Source organism: Protopterus annectens, chromosome 2.part1 (assembly GCF_019279795.1).
Source record: "Protopterus annectens isolate FY-2018-M chromosome 2.part1, PAN1.0, whole genome shotgun sequence".
In the NCBI taxonomy this organism is placed as follows: domain Eukaryota; kingdom Metazoa; phylum Chordata; order Ceratodontiformes; family Protopteridae; genus Protopterus; species Protopterus annectens.
In genome coordinates, this window is record NC_056729.1 from 625,265,365 (window position 1) to 625,277,626 (window position 12,262).

A 12,262-nucleotide genomic window follows, 5' to 3' on the forward strand; every position below is an offset into this window, starting at 1 on the left:
ATGTGGTTAAATGTACATTGTGGGACAGATGAAGAAATTAGAACATCAGAGAAGAAGCCAAAGTAGCCCCACTTGCAGAGAAGGTTAAGGAGTACAGGAGGCCACATGTGTAGGAAAGCAGATACATTTAGTAAAGCAGATTTGGAAGGGACAGGAAAAAGGCAAGAGGAGATAAGGACATCTAGCCAAGAGAGGGGCGGACTTAATGACAGAGAACACAGAGACAGTTGGCATGACTGTCACAGAAGGTGTGAAAATTGTTCAGAATCAAGAAAGTCAGCAATAGTTGATACACACCTCACACAGAGAAGGTGGAAGCTAAGGGAGCCTCTCATTTCATCTAGTTATAGTTTTTCCACTGATCTTGTGTGAATTGGACACTCCACTGATACATCTGTTTGCCATGAAGGGGAATGCATTTCTTCCTCTGTTCTGCTTGTTGAATCAGGGCAATGAGGAGTTGCAGAGGGTGACTTCTCAGTTCTGTGGTGGTGAACATTCCTGTATGCCTTTCCTCCTTTCCCCAGACTTCATATCTGATAGCTAGATGTAGAGAAGAAAGACCAGTCCTCATCAATGTTACCCTATGGTAATTGAGAAGGGTGTGTTTTGGGTGCTTAGGCAGCTGGTACTACTGCGTTCTGTCTTAGTACAAACTGAAGGAGTCCCCTAGACTGGAAGGACAACTGGTTTCATCCTCAAGTCTGGCTACTCCTTTGGATGTATTGACCCTACATGCTTTTTGGCTGAGGTCTCACAGGTGATCATTTTACAGCCAAATACTAGCTAGCATTTCAGCCAAATAAATGAGTTTGTCTGTTTTGGTAAAGAAGTATCCTCCCCCAAATCAGACAGTGAGTTTGCAGGTGATTCTCACCTATCTTAGACACCTGTTTGATTTTGGTGTTGCTTATTTCATGGTCAAGGCGCATTTATCTATCATCAAAGTGCATTATGGTCATGTGCATGACGAGACAGTTCTGTTGTACATTTTTGTGTGCTTTTGAGGAATCTCTTTTCTCCTTCAGACTTGAATTTCATGATTCACTAATGTGCCTGGCTTTGTTTCAAGCCATCTGATTAAGAAGATTTAAAGTACATATGTGGAATTACCCATTTCCATGACCATTCCTTCTCCCCAATGGATCTTGAAGTTTCAGGCTCTTATTTTGCAGAAAACCTTAATGAACCTTTCACAACAAATGAGTGTTGCTCACGATTAAGTTACATTTTCTACTAAAAGTGGTTTCAGAATTAACCCCAAAACAAGTCTATTCATAAAGTCACCTCTGTTTTTTTTTTCTCTCAAAGGGGTGAAGAAGGATCCTACACACTGATGACATACATCAGCAGATAAGGTTTCACCTGAAGAGGTGCAATAATTCAAGAGGATTGATTAAATTTTAATTTCTTTTTCTCTGTAAGGGGTGGTGTCTATGGCTAAACAAGCCTTAACCATGTAGACCATTAACTGCAAAATCTTTTGTCACTGGGCAACTATCACACTTTGGCAAATGTGATTAAAGATCACTGTGTTAGGACACTGCTTCTTTTATTATCCGCATAATGAACATATGCACTGGAGATATTTGTGTCATAGTCATTTGGTCACTGGTGTATTCTTTTGCCAAGCACTATGCACTGGAGATATTTGTGTCATAGACATTTGGTCACTGGTGTATTCTTTTGCCAAGCACCAAGCATTGTCTGTTGGACCATGCCTTCCAAATCAGACCTCATTTAACAATTCAGTTCTTCAGACCTCAGTCTGAGTGACAGGTTCCTTGACAGTGTTTAGGAATATTTCCACATTTTGTCACATGACAAGGGCCCTTTCAAAGAAGGCATAATTAAATGAAAGCACCCACTGTATCAAATTTGTTTTAAGGAAGCTCCCTCTTATAATACCTGCTACCTTCCTGCCACAGCCCTATGCATGTGTGACCTCTCCATCCACCTTGCAGGCTGATGACCATGTAAGTGTATCATGTTAATAATTTTGTACCCCTGATTTTGTGTATTTATATCTTTCAAATGTAGCTTGATATGATCCAAATGAGCAAAACGGAAGAACATGAATCCTTGCATGACCTCCAGATTTAGCACATCATGCTGTGAAATATGCCAGTAAATGGTACCCTTGCAGTGGTGGTGCTGCGGTAGTGTTGTCGCCTCACAGTAAGACGCTGTCCGGTTCGATTCTCAGCTAGAGTGTCTTCTGTTTGAAGATATGAGTGAATGGGTGTACCTTCGTTGAAGGTTGTGCGTCAGGGCTGGTAAGTCGGCACGTAAAAATCAACTACCAATCATTAGCGGACCGGAGTTCTGCTGTGGCGACCCCTAACTGGGAAAAAGCTGAAAGACACAACAACAACCTCAGAAAGGGAGCTGAACATTGGAAGCACTGTGATAAGGAAATAGCTTTCAGGGAGGAGACACTTGCTACTGTCCACTGCAGGAAGCCCTCTTGCATGTCATCTGATGAGTACTGTCATGTCCATTTTATCTTTCTCAGAACAGAATACTTAGCCTATGATGGTATGGTTATGATGAAGTTAAAAAAGTTAATTTTAGTATGTCAGGAAATATAGGCTGGAGATCTATGTTCAAACTGCACTTGTCGAATGTCAACCACTAGTTAACTGTGGCCGAAATAAACACAAGAACAGCTTTATTTATGTGAAGCACTTTTCATCTCACTTATAGCGACACTTCCTCAGACATAGGATTTTTTACACAGTGTTAGATATTTAAATTATGCTGACAATTAGTCAATCCTCCCAACCACCAATAAAAAAGCAAGAAACATGAAGCCGGAAATGACATTCATAAAACTACTCTAGATAAAACCCTACAAGATATATGATTCAAAATATATATATATATATATATATATATATATATATATATATATATATATATATATATAAAAACACATTATATTAGATATAAATATAAATAAGATAATATATAGAAATTACATCTAGAAAATTAATATTTAAAATACTTAAACAAATATGCAAAATGTATAACTAATCTAACTACTAATATAATGCGCACAACATTGCACAAATACATGAAACTCACAAGCAGCCTGGCCTACCTACAACTAAAAGGTACCCAAAAAGGTACCTTATGATGAAGTGAAAAAAAAAAAGTTAGTATGTAAGAGGTGTGCATCTGTGTTTTCCATCTGGCTTACTTTCTACTACTCTGTGTGTGTGTGTGTGTGTGTGTGTGTGTGTGTGTGTGTGTGTGTGTGTGTGTGTGTGTGTGTATATCTATATATATATATATATATATATATATATATATATATATATATATATATATATATATATTTACTATCATAATTCTGAAACTTATTCCGTCGAATGATCACATCCGTGAAAAATAACAATGAAAGTAAAACCAACAATCAAATTAACGAAACTAATAATGCATACATGTTGTCATTCGACATACTCTACATTACCCAGTGTACTCTGCCTACCAGCCATTTCCAACTAAAATATTGCAGGGGGGAAAGCCACCCTTCACCCCCATGTGGGGGGCTGTGCAGTCAACACCCCCTGCTAATTATATATACAAACTCCAAGATCACACTACAGTGAGGAAATGGGTACATTTCCCAATCCCCACTGTACTGCAGTCTCCAAGCAGAACATCGACCTCACAACAGCAAATGCACATTAGCATTCGTTGTTGTGAAGTTGACCATTTTCAGTTCAACTTTCCGTGAACTGCAAAATAGTCTTTCAACTATCCCAGTTTGAGTGAATGCTGTTCAAAATTTTGATAGTAAACCTATATAAATATAAGGGTCCTATTTAAGTGATCAAAGTTTAAAACTTCGACTTTCATATGGACAAAACCATATGATCGAAGTTTTAAAACTTCGAACACTTAAATGGAGATCTCCATACAGTGCGGAATAGGAATATTCCTTTTTCCTCGGTGTAGTGCGATCTCGGAGTTGGTATATTTTAATAGTGAGGGGGTGTGGGGGTGCAGGGGGACTTGCCTCACTGCATATATATGTTTTCATTTGTTTTTTTTCTCTTCTTTTTTTTTAATGTTCGAAATTACAAAACTTTGATCATATGGTCCCGACCATATGAGTTCGAAGTTTTGTAATTTCGATCATTCAATGCAGATCCAAATATAAATAAATATATATATATATATATATATATATATATATATATATATATATATATACATATTATTTTGGATAATACATTATTCTTTCTGTAATTTTTTGATAGCACTGAGCATCCTGTATTTGAAGAAGAATGCCTTAAAATGCCATCAACCATTGAGATAGTATTAGAGCAAGCTACTGTACCTGAATTACTGATGTTATTACTACAACCTCCCACATTTGAACAACAGTTTGTAATACAGCAAGCTCATGTACCTGAACTTAACATGTAACTGCTATATTCTGAATCGTGTTATTTGGTTGTCTTGTTAACAATTACATAACAGACAGAGCCTGCAGACAAACAGAAGATTGCTTAAATCTCACAGAAAATGGGAACGTGATTATTCTAGTCAATATTACTGGGAGACATAAGAGCAAAAGCCAAAGTAGCTCCAATTACAGAAAAGATCAAACAGAACAGATTATGGTGGTGTGGCCACATGCAGGAAAGGAGAAGACAATCTGGTGAGGAAGATTTGGGACAGACATGAAGAAGGTAAGAGGAAGCAAGGATATCCAGCAAAGAGGTGGATGGATTGTGTGAAAGAAGATCTGCGACAATCAGGCATGAGTGTTGAAGAAGGCAGGAGTGTTCATAGGTTCATACTAGGCAATCTGCCCTAGGGCATTTATAAGCCTAGCCAGAGTGTGTTTGGCTTTTGCCACCCATTTTAAATTAATTTTGCTATGCCCTTTTCTGAGATTAGTATACTATGCCTCTGTCTAACAGTGACACAGAAGTGATACCCGGGGTAAACCTACAATCTCCCATCCACTCATCAAGATTCCTCTTGAAGAGAGTCAATGAGGGACTCTGCCTAACCTAGACTGGGATTTTATTCCAGAGTGAAAGGAGCCTCTGGGTTATGAATCTGTCCCTCCAGCATGTCCTATTTATTTCAGTGCTGAGGTTCAAGTCTCTCGAGCACATAGCTCGATGGGATTTGGATTTTCTGAGGTGCAGCATGTCCATTAATTCTGGGTTGGACATGGCTTTATATGTCAGGCACAGATCGCCTCTGAGCAGGCGGTATGCCACTGAGTAGAGCTGGAGTTTCTTTAACTGGACAGTATATGGCATCTGTTTGAGCCCTTTGATTCTCTTGGTGAGGTACTTTTGGGGTCTTTCCAGTTGCTGCAGGTGTCTGGTAAGGTACATCCCAAAAGGGGCATTGTACTCAATTATGGGCCTGATGAGGGATGAGTAAAGAGGCACGATGACCTCCCCTGATCTAGATGTGAATCCCTTCATGATTAGGTGGGCTATATAAAATGTTTTTCTAACCACTTTGGCCACGTGGTTGTCAAATGAAAGATTGCTATCAACTTGGGTCCCCAGGTCCCTAATTACTTCTTCTGTACTTAATGGATTACCAACTATGTGGTAGTGTGTGGAGTGTGGCACTGAATCGAGAGAGTTGGTGACAGTTAACATGATACCCTGACCCCATGTAGGAAAAATGGGGAAAAGGGGGCAGATGATGATGGTGAATATATATATATATATATATATATATATATATATATATATATGTGTGTGTGTATCTATATATATATGTATATATATATATATATATATATATATATATGTGTGTGTGTGTGTGTGTGTGTGTGTGTGTGTGCAGTGGATATAAAAAGTGTACACACCTCTGTTAAAATGCCAGGTTTTTGAGATATAAAAATGAGACCACAATAAATCATTTAAAATTTTTTCCCACCATTAATGTGACCTATATCCTGTACAATGCAATCGAAAAACAAAGAAATCTGTTAGGGTAAAAATATAAAAAACAAAAAACGTACAATATGCTGGTTGCATAAGGGTGCACACCCTTAAAATAATACTTTGTTGTGTGCGCAAACCCTTAAACTAATACTTTGTGAAGCACCTTTTGATTTAATTACTGCATTCAGTCTTCTTGGGTAGAAGTCTATCAGCATGGCACATCTTGACTTGGCAATATTTGCCCACTTTTCTTGCAAAAGTGCCCCAAATCAGTCAGATTGTGAGGGCATCTCTTGTGCAGAGCCCTCTTCAGGTCACACAACAGATTTTTTATTGGATTTAGGTCTGGGCTCTGGCTGGGCCATTCCAAAACTTTAATTTTCTTCTGGTGAAGCCATTCTTTTGTTGATTTAGATGTATACTGGGGGTCACTGTCATGCTGAAAGGTGAAATTCCGCTTCATCTGCAGCTTTCTAGCAGATGCTTAAAGGTTTTGGGCCAAATGTGACTGGTATTTGGAACTGTTCATAATTCCCTCCACCTTGATTAAAGCCCCAGTTCCAGCTGAAGAAAAGTAACCCCAAAGCATGATACTGCCACCACCATGCTTCACCATGTGGATGGTGTTTTTTTGGTGATGCAAAGTGTTATTCTTGCACAAAACATACCTTTTGGAATTGTGGCTAAAACGTCTAACCTTGATCTCATCAGATCATAACACATTTTCCACATGCTTTTGGGAGACGATGTATTGTTTTGCAAATTTTAGCTGGGCATGGATTTTTTTCTTTGTAAGAAAAGGCTTCCATCTTGCAACCCTACCCATAGTCCAGACATATGGAGAATATGGGAGATTGTTGTCACATGTAGTACACAACCAGTACTTGCCTAAAATTCCTACAGCTCCTTCATTGTTGCTGTAGGTCTCTTGACAGCCTCCCTGACCAGTTTTCATCTTGTCTTTTCATCAATTTTGGAGGGACGTCCAGTTCTTTGCAACATCACTGTTGTCCCATATTTTCTCCACTTTTTGATGACTGCCTTCACTGTGTTCCATAGTATATCCAGTGCTGTGGAAATGTTTTTGTACCCTTCTCCTGACTGATACCTTTCAACAATGAGATCCCTTTGATGTTTTGTAAGTGCTCTGCGAACCGTGGCTTTTGCTGTAGCAGGCAACTGAGTAAATGTCAGGAAAATCCTACTAGGGCAGCTGATTTATTTGGGGTTAATCAGAGTCTCTTTAATTGATGGCAGGTGTGTACCCAAGAAGACTGAATGTTGTAATTAAATCAAAAGGTGCTTAACAAAGTATTAATTTAAGGGTCTGCACACACAACAAAGTATTAGTTTAAGGGTGTGCACACCTATGTAACCAGTGCATTGTATGTTTTTTTTTTTTATATAATTTTTCCCCTAACAGATTTGTTTGTTTTTCAATTGAATTGTAAAGGTTATAGGTCACATTAACATGGGAAAAGTTTTGAAATTATTTATTGTGGTCTCATTTTTTTATATCACAAAAACATGTCCTTTTAACAGGGATGAGTACACTTTTTATATCCACTGTGTATATATATATATATATATATATATATATATATATATATATATATACACAGAGAGAGAGTGAGAGTGAGAGAGGAATATTTGATGATATAATGATTATTCTACTTACTAGTGCAACAACAGCCACTTTAGTGACAAATGTTCACTATCGGCTAACAGAAGCAGAATCACATGGCATTCACTTCCTGACAGCATGTAACACTACAAAAATAAGCCCCCGTGGGATACTGTGTTCCCCACACCCCAAGACTACAGACAAACATACACACATCATTATATATATATATATATATATATATATATATATATATATATATATATATATATTTACCTATCAAGATATATATATATATATATATATATATATATATATATGTACATACACACACACACACACACACACACACACACACACACACACACACATATATACACACACACACACACACACACACACACACACACACACACACACACACACATGCACTGTCTCACACACACAGATATATGAGTGCTGGAGTGCTGAGCAATGTCAAAAGAAGGAAAACTGAGTGTCTGTGGGTAAGCTAAGTGTGCATTTCAGATCTTAATGACAAAACTTTTGGATATTTCAAATCTTTTGGCTTTAAGGGGTGGAAGTGTATGTTCAAGTGTTTGCAGGTTAGGATTATAGCTAAGGATGGAGATAGCTTTAACACATATAAAGTCTCAAACTCACAAACATATATGTACTTACATACATGAAAACATTATTGTGCTGAGTGCACATGCACTGACACGCACTCACACACACACACACACACACACACACACACACACACACACACACACACACACACACACACACACACACAGGCAAACAGTGCAAATGTCCAGGGACAGTGCAGTATTATTTACGTGCTCTGTACACAAACTGCATCACAGCACAAATGCATAATGGCTCTATTGGTGAATGTACATATGGGGAAGTGTTTGGTCTATATTTCTCTGTCTATCTCTATCTATAGATCTATCTATATATATGTGTGTATATATGTGTGTGTGTGTGTGTGTGTGTGTGTGTGTGTGTGTGTGTGTGTGTGTGTATACATACAACATATATATATATATAAGGGTCTATGTCATAACACTGAAACTCATAAGGATGAATCCTTATTACTGAAAACTCATAACACTGAAAACATTCTTCACCAGAAAAATTTCCTAAAAACATGTTCTGCAGGGGGACAAGCCCCCCTGCATCCCCCCATACCTCCAACTTATATATATTAACTCCAAGGTTTCACAACCATGGAGAAAAGAAAAAACACCATGCACATTGAATCAGTGTTTAAGAACAAATACGGACATCTACAATTCTGGGGGTACAATATGATGCTGACTATCGCAGTTCACACATACTGTGCCAGACTCACTTTCCTAATAACTCCTATGATAAGAAATGACACCATCCCATATATTATATGTGTTTGATTTTCACCTTGAGTACCATGGCCAAATTTAAAAATGTCCCCTGCAGTCATTAGCCTAGTAATCACCTATGAACCTAAATAATACATTAACAGAATGACATGCAAAGTGAATAAGAATTTATGGCATGATTTCCTTACGTGTCAGGCTAATTTTGCAACAGTTAACTAACTGTATCTATGTGTGTTGTTTTTTTTGTTATTGCCATGTGCAGCTGTGAGGAGTATACAGGTGGCAAGAAAGTTTTCTCTGCATTTTGACTTGATGCCAAACACCCCAACAGAGTGAAAAGGTTTCATTAACAATTATGATCATAAGGGCAAGGATGTTTGTCAGTCTATTATATTAAAATATATCTATCTATATATCTGTCTATATCTATCTATCTATCTATCTATCTATCTATCTATCTATCTATATCTATATCTATATACATATATATATTATATATATAAGCAGCAAGTAAGTGTTATTCATTGTTTTACAGGAGAAGTTGTTGCTATCATGAACAATGAGCAGATTACTCACAGTACAACTATTAAAGCAAGTTGACAGCAGAAGCTTTAGGGACAGCCAGGCGTTTGTTTGGTATGAAGCTGGTTGTTATTCCGTGAGGGGCTTATTACTAATGTATATTATCTAAAAGAAGTTAATAAATCCATAATATATGTTTCAGTGATAAAAGGATTACATTTAATGACTCCCCCACCTTTCAGGTAGTCAGCATACAATGATAACAGGCAGCTGAGTAGAGAAGGGAAACGCCAGCTAATTTATATAACCCCCCCCCTCCATCCTATTATTCTCCATACAACTGTATTAGCAGTCAAGATTTAAGTTGCCTCAAAGTGTATATTTGCCTTAAATGTTTATAGAAATGCCTAAAATTAACGATAGCTGTATAATATTCTTAGGTGTTAAATGTGGGGGAGAGTAACAGATAAGTAAGCCACAAGAGTAAGTTTATTGCAAGGTTAGCAATAGTGAAAATGAAGCAGCATTTCCCCAAGTACACTAGTTAGTGGTTTGATAGTCCTTATTTGGCTGATTCTTTGTATGTGAATCATGGGCACTGCCAGCTAATAACCAATCAAAATTTTACAAAAAAAATGGTAATGAAGGAATAACACTAACATTTTTTTTATTTTATTATTTTTTTTTTTTTTATATTTAGCAGGTGCAGCAATTCTGCTAGCACTGAAATCCTAATGGACTGGATTAACCAAGGAATTGTTTAACAAGATAGAAGCTGGGGGAAGACAGACTGTTGCAACAGGATCCAAGAGCTGATGGAACACAGCAAAGATTGATTGCTCTTCAAACATGCTGTTAAGAAAAAAAAAAAGTAAAAAGTGTAAAAATGAAGAAAAATAAATATATGCCAATAATGCATTATAAGACCTTGAATGGAGTATGTACAATGGTACTCTGCTGTGGTAGCTAAGGAGGCAAGGCCTGGAATAGTGCAGTTTCCAGGTATTAAGTATATGAATGAGCTGGGTTTACTGAATAGCAAAAAATGGGTATCTGTGTCCACAGATCTCATCCGTGTAGGGCCAGAACTGTGTTTTTGCCCAGACAAGAGATTGCTGACAGCAAAAGGGGGTGTATCCACATCTGTTTAAGCTCATTGGAGCTCAGAGGTGCTCGTTTGCATGCCACTGAGCTGAGCTGAGCTGGGGGGGGGGGTGTCCAGTGCTGCTAAGCAGTGTTTACCCCTGGGGCATGCATTTGAGTAGGTTTGAGCATGTTTGCATGGAGCGCCACTGTGCGGAGCATTTCCATCCATTGGGGTATGGCCTGGTCTGCTCATTTCCATCCATTGGGGTATGGCCTGGTCTGCTCAGAGTTGTTTATATCTGCGCATGGGTTTGTGCACCAAACCACAGTGCTTAGCAGGGAAAAAAAATTTGGCTGGGAAAGCCAATCGTATATAAAGTACTGATGACTCCTGTACCACTTAAACTGGGCTATTAAAACAATTAATGATGTAGTTGGCAGGTGGAGTGCATCATAGATAGCCAATCACACAGGCTGCACCTATAGCAGGGCAGTATAAAGAATGTATATACCCTACAATCTGATTTATCCCCCATACCCTGCACAACTGGAGTACAGACATGGGAATTTTAACTGAGAGAATGCTAGGGGTTGCTGCAGGTCTGCTGCATCTGTATGTGCTAGATGCTGAGGTCAGTGCTGATGCTGCTGCTGGCAATAGGCCTAGACTGAGAAGGAGAAGAGTGTTTAGGCCCAGGCTAACCTTCCAGGAGCTACATGAGCTGGAGATCATAGACTGCTATGGGGTGGACAGGGAGATAGAATCACTCAACCGAGCTCTACTGCCCTCAACTCAGACCCAGAGCCAACAGAGGGGAAAACATCCCAGTATAAACAAATGTATGTGTAGCCCTTAGGATACTAGCTGCAGATACTTTCCAAAGACCAGCTGGGGACATAATGGGGATCTCACAGGCATCAGCATCCAGGGTATTTCACCAGTTCCTGGATGCCATGTTAACACATGCCAGTGAGCACATTTATTTACCTGAGGAGAGGGCTAGCAGTATGAGACTCTTCTACTATGTAGCACACTACCCTGAGTACTGGGTGCCATAGACTGCACTCATGTACACATCAGAGCACCACCTGGTGAGGAGGGTAGAGTCTACATCAACTGCAAGGGGTATCACTCCATCAACAGTCAGGTTGTGTGCAATGCCCACGGCATTATCATGAATGTGTGTGCTGGGAGCCCTACCAGTTATCACAACTCCCATATCTGGCATGCATCACAGCTGTACCAGATGTTTGCTAGGGTGGACATCCCATATGGCCATCTACTGGGGGATGCTGGCTACACACTGGAACTGTGGATGATGACACCCATCAGAAATGCACACCCACCAAAGAATGCTATAACGAGTCACACTTGCAAACTAGGAACATCATAGAGTGTGTGTTTGAGCTGCTCAAGTCACGGTTCTGGTCGCTCAATATATCTGGTGGAGCCCTGCAGTACTCTCCAGCCACATGTGCACAGATGTTCACAGTGTGTGCCATGCTACAAAATATGATCCTGCAGAAACAGCTGCGGCAGGATCAGCAAAGGGAAGGGATACACAGCCCCCCACCACTGCGTAGGTCCCCACAGCCACACCCACAGGAGGACTTGGAGGCAGAACCCCATGAGGTTTACCCTGTAGGCAGATGTAGGCGTACCCAATATGCTCTGGCCTTGGCCAAGAGACAATGCATAGCACATGCACTGACAACCTAGGGCCCTAGGG